Source organism: Somniosus microcephalus, unplaced genomic scaffold (assembly GCF_052327205.1).
Source record: "Somniosus microcephalus isolate GS21.2 unplaced genomic scaffold, FLI_Smic_1.0 unresolved_chr1, whole genome shotgun sequence".
NCBI lineage: Eukaryota > Metazoa > Chordata > Chondrichthyes > Squaliformes > Somniosidae > Somniosus > Somniosus microcephalus.
In genome coordinates this window covers 96,144,759-96,157,652 of record NW_028225179.1, presented here as the reverse complement: position 1 = coordinate 96,157,652, position 12,894 = coordinate 96,144,759, and the positions used below count along the sequence as shown (strand labels likewise).

Sequence of the window (12,894 nt, the reverse complement as noted above, 5' to 3'; positions counted from 1 at the left end):
TCCACGCAGCCGTTATGTAAGATCTAAAGCACCAGTTTGCACAATTGTAGATGAGATTTGTCAATGTTCCTTCGATGTTAAGCAAATAAGTAATATTTTGATACAGTGACTGAAACATAAGGCATGGGTGAAATGTTTTTGCAAAAAGACTTGTTTCAGCAATGAAGCAATTCGTTCCCGATGCCTATTTCAGCGTATCCTTTGATCCAAAGCAAGTCTGGTGTTCAACCCTTTCAGGTTCTGGTTAAGATGCTTTGTAATCTAGGGAGTGAAATCCAAATGTTAGACCATCCCGAGATGATGGTGCAGAGCACAGTACAGAGAAATGAAGTGACTTGTTAATTCTCTTTTCTTGGTTCTTCCCCCTACAGATAGCTCTCCATTAGCTCCCACAATGCAGCCCTTAAAGCGACCGTTTCCAAATCCTCTGTTAATGCTGCTCTGTAGCCAATTACATTGCAAGAGTTTGGATGGCTTCAGTACCTGTTTCCCCTTAGTGCCAGTGGAAAACATCTGCTAGTCGCCTTCCCTGATGGGATGGCTGGAAGGCCCCGAGTTCTGCAACGGTGCAGCAGCGGTTCTGAGGTTAATTGACACTGAGTGGGGGGAGGGGGGCACTTGGGTTTAAGTCGAGCTGGCAATGGGATGTTCGGAGAATCTGTCCCTGGAGAATCCATTCCTTTGGCAGTACCGCAGAGATAAAATGGGAGTCTTGTAGAAACGGTTAGTGAAATTTGTTTTCAGGTGGGGGAGCAGTACGAAGTGTATGACACCATTGGTGGGAGTAGGAGGATCCCAGGATCTGACAACATTTCGGTGGATGGCCATGAATGCGAAAACTTGGTAAGAAATCTCTCTGTAGACACTGAAGTCCGCGATTCATCGTTGTTTCTTGAAAATTAATAAACCGTTTCAGACTTTAAGAACAACTTACTGCTTTAACAGACAAACAATTTAAAAGAGCCAGAAATTCGGGTCAGAGGATTCCCGCCGGTGCAAGCCCCCGACCAGCACTTAGCTAGTACCCCGGCCGTTGTGCTTTCTGCCCGTGTGGGATTCCGATCCTGACCTCCTCCAACTGCCGGCGCGCAGTGCTTGCGTATCCCAGGGGTGCAGTTAGTTCGAAGCGTCCCCTGGAATCACGTGGACCATGGAGAGCCAATCGTAGCAGGAAATCTCTATTCATAGATTTGAAAGGAAAACTGTCAAATCTATGAAATAGAGATCGTGCCCAAAACATAACTAAAACTTCAATGAATTGTTTTAAAAATTTCACATTTACAGTTTTTAACGTGGCTAAATAAAAACTTCCCTTTCTTTAAATATTTAAAAATAAAAAACCTGTGGAAAAATGTTTTAATTTTACTTAATTCATCACTTACGTTGTTAAAAGCAGGCCTTACGACTGCTTTTTAAAAGCGTAGCTGCTGGAGACTTACCCTACCGGAGAAACCTTTAAAAAAACGGAAGTTCCAGGCGTATGCGCTGCCTCTCCAGCGCACACGTTCGACCCGTGAACCCCTTCTTTCAAGGGAATGGATGTTCCGGTTTCCCGCGCATGCGCAGTGCATGGATGAAACCGGCACTTTCGTTGGCCCTACGCGTAAGTACCCAACGCATACACCCCTGTTGGGACACGAAATTCAGATCTCTCAACATATTTAATTTCAAAAATTCAATAAAAACTTTTCAAGTATTTTATACTGATGGATTGTTCATATTGAGACGCAGAAGAGGCAATAACTCCACGTATCTTAACGAATGTTTGTTTTGAAAATACAACTGTACAGACAATTCTCATGTAAATATATTAAACTGAAGAAATAGAAACAACACAGAGAGTAAGTGTTTTAAACGTGGAATTTTCTCTGAGCCAGATTTTAGTTATATCATAATGAAGGAAGTCGAAATTATCTTTCAGGTACATTACCTTCAAATATGTTTTTAATTGACTTTGTTTCAACATAATTTGTAAAAAGTGATTCCATATACAAAAGGAAATATTAAATTCAACCAATATTAAACTAACTTGCAAACTGGCCAGTTTCTGGCAAATTAACTTTAACATCAATGATTGTGAGGTGATGCACTTTGGTAGGAAAAGTATAAACCATCCCTAAACCTAAGAAACTAAGAAACTGAATGGGGAGAAGAGCAAAGGGATCAAGGATACAGGTGAACTCATCATTTAAAGCAGCACTGCTGGTCACCAAAGTGATTAACTACTAACAAAACACTGAGATGTATTTAAAGGAGTATAGAATCCAAAAGTAATGAAGTTATGTTAATTTTGTATAGGACCATGGTCCGTCCGCACCTGGTTTACTGTGCTCAGTTTTGGGTTCCATTCTATAAAAAGGGCATAGAAGCACTGGAGAAAGTGCAAAAATGATTTACAAGGATGGTACCAGCATGGAGGCATTACAGCTATCGTAAGAATGAACAGTTTGGTGCTTTTTTACTTAGAAAAGAGAAGACTTTGAAGTTGACCTGATCCATGTATTAAAAATTATTAATGTGTTGGACAGGGTAGATGAGGACAGATTGATTTCACTTGCGAGAGTGATTAAAAAACAAATGGTATGATTGTTCAAAGCAAAAGTAGATTGTAATAGGAAAAGTAAAGAAACAAAATATTGGCTTAGAAGAGGTGTAAATGTGAATTGCAAAATCATCAACAGCTGCCAACTGAAACATAGGGGCAGAAATAATGGACTGAAATTGTTGAACTCGATGTTGATTTCAAAAGGCTGTAATCGAAAGCTGAGGTGCTGTTTCTTGAGCTTACATTGAGCTTCATTGGATCAGTGTAAGTGGCCGAGAACGGAGAGGTCAGTGTAGGAGTGGAGTCGAGAAATAAAGTAACAGGAGAAAGGAAGCTCAAGGTCACACTTGCAGACTGAACTGAGGTGTTCCCCAAAGCAGTCACCCAATCTGCATTTCGTCTCTGCAATGTAGATGAGACCACATCGTGAACAGCGAATACAGTATACTAAATTGTAAGACTCACAAGTAAATTGCTGATCCACCTGGAAGGAGAGTTTGAGGCCCTGGATGATGGGAAGGGAAGGGGTGATAGGGCATCTCCAGCGCTTGCACGGGAAGGTGCCATGGGAATGGGAGTGTGTGTTGGGGGTGATTGATGTGTGGATCAGGAAGTTGTCCCTTCAGAATACTGAAAAGCGAGGGAAGGGGAAGAATTGTTTCGTGGTGGGATCATGTTGGAGGTCGCGGGAATTGAATGTGGAGGCTGATGGGGTGAAAGGTGAGGACAGCGGAAACCTGTTGGGGTTGAAAAGGACTCAGCAGTGACTTCGGTACGGTACAGCGATCGCTTTATTCAAGTGCACACAGGGAGAGATCCGTTTTCCATCAAATGCTCGAGTGGATTCTCTGGTTTTACAACAAGCCTTTATGCTCGAAAACCGCAAAAATTAACATGCTGTTTTGTGCGTGCGCATTTACTTAGATAAACCGCAGACATTGTTCCTTTATATTTGCAGAATTTACTGTATGCCACCTGAGCTATAGAAGCTACCCACGTCCTCCGTTCAGAGAGGTTCTCTCCATGGTTACACTTATCTATAAACTTTGTGGTTTCTCTTATCTCGGTCAGAATATTCCATTTAGGCCAAGCTTCCCAATGCTTTCTGTGCTTATATTTGTTGGCCTCTGATAGCTTAACAATCCCCTCTTTTGGCCCTTGGCCAGCGCCTGGCCCAAGGTTGCATTGCACATGTTTCCTCCGCTGAGGAATTGTCCCATGGATCCTTTGGGTTCCATATGCTTCGGATTCCACTAAAACCATGCCTCTAAAGGCTTCGTATTGGATCTACCAGCCTCCGTTAGGTCTGGGTATACTGCCAGCAAATAGCAACTTAAGCCTAGCTTTTCCCTACAGTCACTTGTAGCTTCACATCGGTTGCTCCGTTCTGGTTCCCTTATTTCTGAACGGTTCTATTTTAGTCTTCCGTATGGCTTTGGCCAAGTCCTTATTCTTCTTTCCCCGGAGCGTGCAGATGATGCAAATCATGTATATTATCACCACCAGTTGTACCACCACCAAAACATGGGAGACTATGCTGATCGAGGGGTGAATTTGTACATTAAGCCCCAATTCCACAAGTCCTCCCACCAAGTTGTGATGTGGATTTGCTCGACCTGGTCCTTTATATCCTCGTTCTTCTGACGGAGTGTAAACTAGGTCTTGTAGGCTTTATCTAACCCTGACTTGATTGCATCCAAGTGCTCAGGCATTGGGGGTATCTGGTATGTGAACTAGTTAGTATAATGTTCGAGCTCATCTCGAACATACTCCTTGGCCTGTAGGTTAACTACTTCTCATCGATGTATGTCCACCAGCTCTACCCTGCCCACCCGTGATGGCAACTGTGGTCTAAAGATCACGGTTTGGTTTTCCAGTTGGCATTGGGTATACCCGTGTAAGAAAAATGTTTGGGCTGTTGTGACGCAGAATTGGCCTTTACCAACGTAGGCTACTCGAGTTGGTTCCATGTTGGCTGACATGGCCTCCATGGTACAATTGGTTGTGGTGTTAAATCCGCACTTCGCATCCTCTGCCTCATAGATCGGGTGAGGGCACGCAATTGTGGAGCCACCGATGCTACATCCATCCAGTGTGGTCCCTAACATCGTTCCTCACATCGTCACTGCATATGGGAGTGTGCTGTGATGTTTAACACTATACCCTTCCCTGATCACCCCAAGTTCTAGACTTCTCGAGGTGGGGTTGAATCGGTGAGCACTGGTATATCAAGTACCATTCACAATAAGATTCCTTCCTTTAAAATACAGTTAGTATTAGTTGAATAGACATGCACTAATCCCCTGAGTTTGCAACCGGTTGTGTTGGACCCTGTTTTCCTTGTAAGCTTGATAAGCTGTCCGTTAGTGATCCGTAAGGGAACCTCACCTTGCTGGATCTGTCTCACATTCTCCCGTGCCTGTTCTATACCCCAGGATCCATAAGTGAAGTGCAGGCTCCACGTCCGTCATCTGTTCTTCCACTAATTGGGAGTCCCTTGGCCTCTCCGATTTGGTGCCCTTCCCCCATCGAATGGCGCCATTCGTTTCATTACCCTGCCCGACAGGGCGGAGTATAAAACTCTGTTTTTTTCCCCAAGCACCAGGACGGTAACCATGCATCTGTAATGTTCAACACTACGGGTACCAACTCAAGGTGTACATTATCATACAAAATCTTATCTTCCTTTATTAACACAGTTCCATTCACTGGTCCCTGCATCTGTCCTGGGCAGGGTCCGCTCCGCTGGTGCTGATGCTGGAGAGGGTTGGAATATTTATGGGATCCAGTCGTGGAATAGCAATTAACAGTCCTTCGTTTTCGTTACCTTTTCCATCTTGACATTGGAACATGATTGCCTGGGGGGGGGTTCTTTCCCTCGTCATCCTCTGTCCATCCAACCGGCTGAGCGCACATTGCCATATTAGCACATTCAGGATGCCGGTCCTGTCCTGGTTCCAGTGCCATGTATGCTGCACACCTGCACCTCCTGTTGCTGTGGGATGCTCGTATCTGAATGGACATTCAATACATACGATGTTACTCATGGCCACGGATACTACTTGTTGCACCATTATTATTTTACCAGTCCCTGTTTGAGTGAAGGTGAGTTCCTCGTAGGTGCCTATAACATCAAATTTTGCCATGCATGGCACTCGTAAAATAAGTCAGACATGTGCCTTCAGCGAAAGCCACGTGGCACAGCAAAAGCAACAGCGCTCCTTGGTTCATCCTGGTGATATCTGGAAAGCAAAAACTGCATCCGTCCGTCCGGCCTTTACCGGGACCCAGTTATTGACTTGTAATCTTATCCCTTATATTTGTAACTGGGACCAAAGTTTCTATCGGCTCTTTCCCTGCATATTCAAACAAGCGCTGGTGTCACTTGTCATGATTACCTCATATGGGCATCTCTATTGCGGTGCAAACCCTGGCTTTCCTGGTACTATTTTGACTATTACCCTTTCCCCTACTTCTGGCCCCTTAGCTTTTTCCTCCATCACAACGGTCTCCCAATTGCAATCGCCTGTTGGTCCGCAACTTCACGCCATAAACCATATAGCTGCCGGCATAGTTCCCTCACAAACCTCTTGACTCGTTCTCTGGCTGGTCCCATATCTTCACTTCCTGTCAGAGCATCCCCTGGCAGTCTCATTGCTCGCCCAGTCATCAATTGGTAGGGTGGTAATCCTACAGTCTTATTTGTTGTGGCCCGAAGCAGCAACAATATACTTGGCAGTAAGTCCGCCTATACTTTACCTTTCTATGTTATGGCCTTGGCTAATGCTCCTTTTCGGATCTGATTCATGCGTTCTACCACCGCCGAAATCTGGGGGTGGTAACGTATGTGGAATTCCTCTTTTATCCCCAGTTGTTGGCACACTGCCTTTAACATTTGCCCTGAAAAATATGTTCCCCTGTCTGAATCAATCTGCAAAAGTACTCCCCACCTTGAGATAATTCCATCAGCTAATATCCGCACTACAATATTAGCTGTGCAGTCACAGGTGGCAAAAGCTTCCATCCATCATGTAATTTGTTCAGCAATTACCAAGCGGTAATTATTTCCCGACTGCTGGGGGGCGGGGTAAGGGTCCTGTAAAGTCTATCTATATGTATTCCCTGTTTTAACTTCCCCCTCTGGGGTAACTTTGTGTAATTCTTCTATGTTGAATTCCTCTGGTCCTATGCCAGCCGCTGCCACCTGACACATGGGTGCCTCCAGCACTGCTCATCTTGCAGCTACATCGGCATTTCTGTTGCCTATTCGTAGGGGATCGCTTCACTTCTGATTAACGTTCACCTTAATTGCTGCTGCTTGTTGAGGTAGTTTTGCTGCTTCCACTAACGCCTTTACTACTTTCTCATTCTGTCCAGCTCCTCCACTTGAGGTGATGTATCCTCTCCTACTCCCCAATCTACCGGGGCACACGGTGGATGACCCCCTTTTACCAATCTCTGGGTGGGTTCTGCCTTTTCCTACCTCTGCCCTTCACCCATCAGTCTGTCCTGTAGTTTCCCAGTTTCCTGCAGTTGATGCATCACTGTCCTTGACTGCATTTTTGCCCTTGTCCTGAACTCCCACAATCATTAGCAAAATGGCCTGTCTTCCCACAAATGTAAGAGCCTTTGCTGCTGGAAGAGGCTAGTCCCTCTGCCCTAACTTGGGTGCTCAATTTTTCTGGGCTAATTTTATTGCCCATCTCATAATATCTATATATACTTACCTCCTGCAGACAATCCCATGCTCAGGACCTTCTGGTGTTGTGGTCCAACCCCTCCCTTCAACATCTTTAAGACTATTTCATCATTTCTCCAAAGTCGTACTATCCCTGAAAATGGTATATACACTTTCCACTTCCTTTCAGCATAATCTGTCACCGAATCGCCCTTTTTCTGGGTAACTGAGGTAATACATCCCCAGTGAGTTTCTCCCACACCCAATGCATCCTTAACCCTGGTTTCAAGTGCCTTATCTAATTCCTCCATGGCTTCACTTTCTGTAGTTGTCCAGTCTCCTGTCTTACACTCATTAAATAACTCCTCCCATATATCCGCTGGACACATAGACTTTACTAACACATGTGTGCCTTTAGGATGCATGGCATGGAATCCTTGCATCTCCTTCAAATTGGTCCAAAATTCCAGGTTAGCACTCCGGGATTTGACCCTAGGTAATTCCTTTAATAACAGGTTTTTCTCCTGGACTAATAGGTACGTGTTGTATCTTATCCATAGTAAAAGTTTTTTCGATTACATTTCCTGTTTCCTCGTCTTTTACCCTTTTCTTGGTTTTCATGGTAGATGTGGTCATAGGTGCCACCTTTGCCAGACACGGGGAAGCCGTGGGAATGCCAGGGCTCCCTTGTAATGAAGGGGTAGATCATCCCTCCTGTACCATGCGGCCTTTTCCCATAGACTATTCCAATCAATGCCTTTGTCTCCTTCAGTATCACTGGTATCGTCTGGTTGTGACAGAGCCAGTACCCTTTCTTTCCTTTCCTGGGTTTTGTGGAGCCCATTTTTTTTACTTGTCTGCATAGTCCTAAATATAAATTGGTGTCTATTACTATGCCTTGTTCATCCTTGTCCTTCATTTGTGCTACCCACCATGCTTTCTGGGCTTCTGGGGATCCGCCTGGGTCCCAGCCATTTATTCTCATTTTCTCAGTTTGTTTCTTATTCTTATATCGCCAATCCGGGTCTGGTTTTTCTGTCTGTGACATGCCTCCTTTTCCAAATTCTTTATTAAAATTACAACCTGCGTGGTTCTATTCTGACCAGCACAGCATCTCCCAGCCTGTGCATATTCACTGACCAGTGCAGCATCTGCAAACCGATCGCTTTTACTCTGACCAACTCCCCTGTCTAAGCTCTCTCGGTGCATTGCCGAGGATTGGTTCTGACCTACAATGTTATTTTGTTATTCTGACCAACACCCCCGACTCGGCACTCTTGTCCCGCTGCCGGGGGTCGGTGCTGACGACCTCTAAGAGGTACCTCAGTCTCTGTACCGTCCGAGCTGCCCGTTCCCCACAACTTACAGATTCATGGATACATACCTGTTATCCATTCCGCCGTTCCAATAAAGTAAGATATAAAAAATATACTCACTCGGCTGTCTGGTGTTGTGGATCCTATACGGGTATCCTGCCAACTACGTGAAAACTGTCGTGGTTGAAAAGGACTCAGTGGAGACTTCGGTACGGTACAACTATCGCTTTATTCAAGTGAACACCGGGAGAGACCTCTGTTCCACCAGGGACAAGAGAATTTCTTTGATCTTACAGCAAGAAGCAACTGCTTTTTATGCTTGCAAACCACAAAAAAGTTTTGCACGTACGCATTTACTTAGAAAAACCACGGACATTGTTGCTCTATATTTGCAGAAATTACTATCTGCCACGTGGGCTGAATGAGCTACCCACATACTCAGTTCAGAGAGGTTGTCTCCATAGCTTTACTGATGTACACATTTTTTGCTTTCTGTATCCTGAGTCATACTGTTAAGACTCAGCTTAACAGTTTAGGTTCCCTAGCAGTAGCTATTGATCGATTCAATTACTGTTCTAGGTACTCGCTACATTCAAGGACTGTTTGGCTGTGAGCTGAATGATGCCAATCCTTGTGTAGTGGTTTTGAAGTTGGCTTATGATGGAAATGCAGATTTAGTTTTGATAAAGACAAATTGGTTTGGACTGTACATGATCCAGTGCCGCAGGCACTCAAAGAGAAATAGGTTAAGGAAACCAGTCTGAACCTTTATTTCAAGAGCATGTTAGAAAAGAACTGTGTGGATTTATGGAGGACATAATATTCAATTGGCAAAGCAGCATTAACCAGAAAAAGTAAGTTCAAAAAAAGCTGGGGGTAATTTTGAAATTTGGCGATAGTGTAGAACTGGCAATATTGGATCAGCTTCCGTTATACACATTTTCCCCTTCTCCTTTAACAGACAGCTGATCCGATATCACCTGTTTAACGCTAGTGGCATCAGTTAAAATGACTTCATTCATTCTATTGTGAAATATGCGAATTTTATTGAAGTTGAAAATAAGTGTCGTTCTATCATGTGGTTTCCCCCGAGATATCATTTATTGCCAGGGCTGCTGATTGGTTTCTCCACTGCATTGTAACTTGATTTTACCCGCAGTCCATCAGCGTGATATGGTTGAAGAACAGATAACATGCCGCCGAGCCCAAATCTACTGAGTTATTACACAATGAAGCTGGGACATATCAACTGACGACAACCCTTGAATTTTATCCGTATGATGGGAACAATATTCTGTCATATTGAGCACAGCAGCTTGCCGGGTGGGAAGACTGTCTCCTGGGGTAAGGACATGAGCAGCGCTACTGAACAATCAATCAATAATAGCAACACTCACCCATATAGAGATAGAGAGCAGAAATAGATCAATGAAATGAACGACCAAACGAATTTGCACATCAGCCTCTGCGTTTCTATTCTATTCCTCCAGAAGTGAACCGGATATTCTCATACCCAGTGATTTTTATTGGTTACTACTTGGTCTTCTGTTTTGTTGCTGATGGACAAGAACAGGAAAATTGAAATCATCCACTCCCAGTAACTGTCTTTTCTTGTCCATCACTTTTCTCTGTCTTGCTCTTTCTCTCTGTTTCTTTATACACCAGACAACACTTTTGTTATCTGTGCTTTAGGCTGTCTGAGAAAGTTGCTCATTTTTTCCCTCCCTTTTATTCCATTTCTGTTATCTCCTGACCATTCCATATTCTGCACCCACCCTCCTTATGTGCTTCTCACAAACTTGCTTTCTCTATATATCTTTCCCATTGCTTCCCGCTGTCTATCTCCACTCTGTACCCACACCCCACACACATGGCACGGTCTCAGAGTTACACAGCAAATTAAGCCCTGTTCAAAGTCTATCTCAGTTAGAGAATGGATTAATCTACATTCGCCACACACTGTCAGACATCAGACATGCTGTTGCTTCACTCTTTGTTTCTGCTTTCTCATTCTTGTTCACTTTCCCTGTGGTGATGGCGCTGCTCGGTTTCTGAGTTGAACTTTTGCTATGTGCTGAGCTATTTCCCTCTTAGATTCAGCGTGTGTTTGCTTCTCTTGTCTCTTTTTTCTGGTGGGGTGTGAGGGGACGACTCACTTTGGGATATTAGAGGAGGAGTGGGGAAGTGTTGTGAGGATAGGTCATTAAAATGTAGTGCCTTGGGCGGAGGGGTCATAAAATAATGCGGCCTGGCGGCAAGGTTGAGTCTGCCACTGGGCTACTGAAGCGTGGATGTGCCGAAGAGCACTGGGAGCTGCAGGCAGGGAAGGTGGGGTCGGTGCGCTTTGCCCAGAAAGCAAGAATCTGCAGCAAGAATGGAGGTTGGGACAGCTGGGGAGGAACCCCAGGAAATCAGCCTAGAAATTGCTGTTGGTGATTAACAGTTTCCACAAATGCCTCCAAGGGAACCTCCTGCTATTGGTTTAGAAACAGTGGGGTAGATTTCCAACCTGCTGTCCGGGTGTAAAACCGGAATTGCCTCCAATGGGAATGAAAAGCGGACAGTTTCTGTGACAGGTGGCTGATCCACAGCGGCAGATTCACACCAGTGCGGAACAGTGAAAATCTATCACAAATTGTTTAATAGACAACGGTGCTGGTCATTTACCTCTCTCCATTGAAAGGTGACTCCCACAAGGGAACAGATAGGATGATCCTGATGATCTGGAAATGTATTTCTGATCGGTTACCGAGCTGAACCTCTGTTGAGGTCAATTTCCAGATGCTGTGGCCCAACCTGTGCAGGTCCCAGTTGTTTAATACAATCTCTTTAATGAGACAATCGGTTCATTAAAGATCTGTTTTATAAGTTGCATATACACAGCTTCATATAGTCATATCTGTCTGCCTGTCTTGTCTGTCTGTCTCTCTCAGTCTCTAGATGTCTATCTATCTATCTATCTATCTATCTATCTAGCTATCTATCTATCTCTGTATCTATCTATCTTTTTTACGATTTCTATCGACCTACTTTGAAAGTGGTGAATGTGGTCAGGTTTCCAAGGCTGCTGCAACAATGTAGCATTACATTAGGTGACATATTGAAAATGATAGCGTGTCACCTATAGTTAAATGAGAGCACAAAGCTGCCCTTGCTGTATACTGGGAGTTCGCAGAAAAATACGCAGAATCTATATGCAGTTACAGGTTCTGACCACTGAGTGCCACTGTGGAACAGTCAGGGTTTTGGAGACACAAGCCATGTTGCTATCGATAAGTAAAAAATGGTAAGCATTTAACGACGTGAATTAACTGTAAACGTTGCAGCGTGAGCTCCCTCTCATCAAACCGAGCTGTGGGTACGGTCAGAAGATCGATCCACAGCCCTGGGAGCTGTTATAGTGGCATCATCTATTCAACTGCCATTACTTACCCCTCATATTGCCCCTTTTATCATGCCCCGCAGACTCAGGCATCTGCCAATTTCCTACCTGGCTCAGCTCATCCAGTGATCCATGGTGGGTAGTGGGGGAGGGGACAGCTAGCCTTCCCCCTGCCTCGCTGGGCACCACGACCACAACCCCTTACCATTGGCCTCCCAGCAGCACATTCATGTCGTTGGCCCAGACCCGATCAGTCTAGAAGCCATGCTTCACTGTTCACCGCCATTGATTCTTCTCCCCACCTACCCCCAGTCACCTTTACACCCTGTCCACCTCTCATTGACCAAAAACTGCGCTTAATCACAAAAAGTGAACTTTATGGTTTTAAAGAATCCTGGCTCCACCTCAGTGAAATAATACATTGTGCACTATATGGTGTGGGGATACTGTCCATAGAAAACAGCGCATCATCCTGCTTACCCTGAGCAGGACCATAGGTTTCCACTGATTATTTGTAAAACTTTCAATCTGCATTTATAATTATACAATGCTTATTAATATTTTTCAGAAGGATAATTAGTGAAAGATAAGCATGTGGGCTGATTGTTGAGTGTGTACTGGTGTCGCTGGCTATCGTTATAGTTTTAACCTATATCTGGAGGAGAAAACGGAGAGGTAAAGCGAGGGAATCATGATGAAGTCTTGTTTGTAAAAATATTACACAGCAGCTTTGCAGAACATCTTTGGCCTGCCCCAGGATTATACTTGAATATAAATTATCTGTTATAATTATAGAAAAAGACAAACCTGCCTTTCTATCGCGTCTTTCACGACCTCAGGACGTCACAAAGCGCTTTACAGACAATGAAGTAATTTATTTTTTAATGTAGTCACTGTTGTAATGTAGGAAATGTGGCAGCCAATTTGCGCACAGCAATTTCCCACAAAGAGCGATGTGATAATGACCAGCTAA

The 12,894-nt window shown here is 44.3% G+C and overlaps 1 pseudogene; it reads left to right on the top strand.

Annotated features, from left to right (window-relative positions):
• Positions 1-8,960: 8,960 nt before the first annotated feature.
• Positions 8,961-12,616, top strand: LOC147095622 (class I histocompatibility antigen, F10 alpha chain-like; annotated as a pseudogene).
• Positions 12,617-12,894: the final 278 nt, after the last annotated feature.